Here is a 1,454-nt window from a genome sequence, read left to right as displayed (position 1 = left end):
AGTAAGCTATTAAAATTCATGTACATGGGCTGTCTCTCCCTAAAAATGAGGTTGAAGAGGTCAGTTTTGGACATGAGGAAGACAAGATTTCTTTTCTTTTTTTTTTTTAAGATTTATTTATTTTATGCATATGAGTAAACACTGTAGCTGTATAGATAGTTGTGAGCCTTCGTCTGGTTGTTGGAAATTGACATTTAGGACCTCTGCTCGCTCCAGTAGACCCCACTCACTCTGTCCCTGCTCGCTCTGGCCCAAAGATTTATTTATTATTATAAATAAGTACACTGTAGCTATCTTCAGATGCACCAGAAGAGGGTGTCAGATCTCATTACTGGTGGTTGTGAGCCTCCGTGTGGTGGCTGGGATTTGTACCCAGGACCTTCAGAAGAACAGTCAGTGCTCTTACCCACTGAGCCAAAGACACAAGGTTTCTATAGCTAGGAGGTAGGTGGTTTCTCAATGGGGGATTTGGTGGACAAAATAGGTGTGATTATAGGAGCAGAACATAACAAGATGGTCAAAACAATCAGGTAGTCATGACAACAGGTAGTCATGACCTTTATGAAGTGAAGACAGGGCTATAAACTTTTTGAAACAAAGACATTATTGCCATTCCTGGAATAGGCACTAAAAAGCCAACCATTTGTAATTACGGTTGCAGGTGGTGCATAGGATTGCCATTCCTACAATGGGCACTACAGAGCCAACCATTTGTAATTACGGTTGCAGGTGGCCCATAGCCCAATCCTTGAGCCACAGAGGCTTAATCATACACAGGAATGAGCCTAGTTTGTCTTTACAATAAGATGGCTTTTAAGCCTAAGATGGAGGCAGGCTGGCGCATACTTTCAGAAACTTCCCTGAGAGCCAAGACTACAGATTTCCTTTAAGTCTTAGACTCTAGGACTACATAATCCTATATCCTCCTTGGTCTTCTTCTTCCCATAGTTGAAAAATGATGTCCTTACACTAAGATCATTTCTCCAGAACTGATTCTCACCATTCCATGTCCTCCTGACATAAAGTACCAGATGTCCTCACTAGCACTTGAACTCTTCTTTTTTTGTCTTTCTATTTTTTTATTAGATATTTTTTTATTTACATGTCACATGATTTCTCCTTTCCCAGTTTCCCCTCCAAAAAACAGACAAACAAACAAACAAACAAAAACAACAAGAACAAACCCCTGTTGGCTCCCCCTCCCCATGCTTGCCACCCCACCCTCTCCCACTTATTGGCCCTGGCATTCCCTTACACTGGGGCACAGAACCTTCACAGGACTTGAATTCTTTTTATGCACTAGAGACTATGAATGAGACAGAGACCAAGTTCCTCCATCACTTTCCCAAATGATGCTTCAGCCGGGCACAGCATGAATTCTCAGCTCCACCTGCTCAATGACCACATGCTGGATCTTGGACCCAGCACCTGATAAAGAAAACCATGGATTGCAT

Source organism: Mastomys coucha, unplaced genomic scaffold, assembly GCF_008632895.1.
Source record: "Mastomys coucha isolate ucsf_1 unplaced genomic scaffold, UCSF_Mcou_1 pScaffold3, whole genome shotgun sequence".
Taxonomy (NCBI): Eukaryota; Metazoa; Chordata; class Mammalia; order Rodentia; family Muridae; genus Mastomys; species Mastomys coucha.
The sequence above is the reverse complement of the archived record's forward strand: the minus strand, read 5'-3'. Positions refer to the sequence as shown.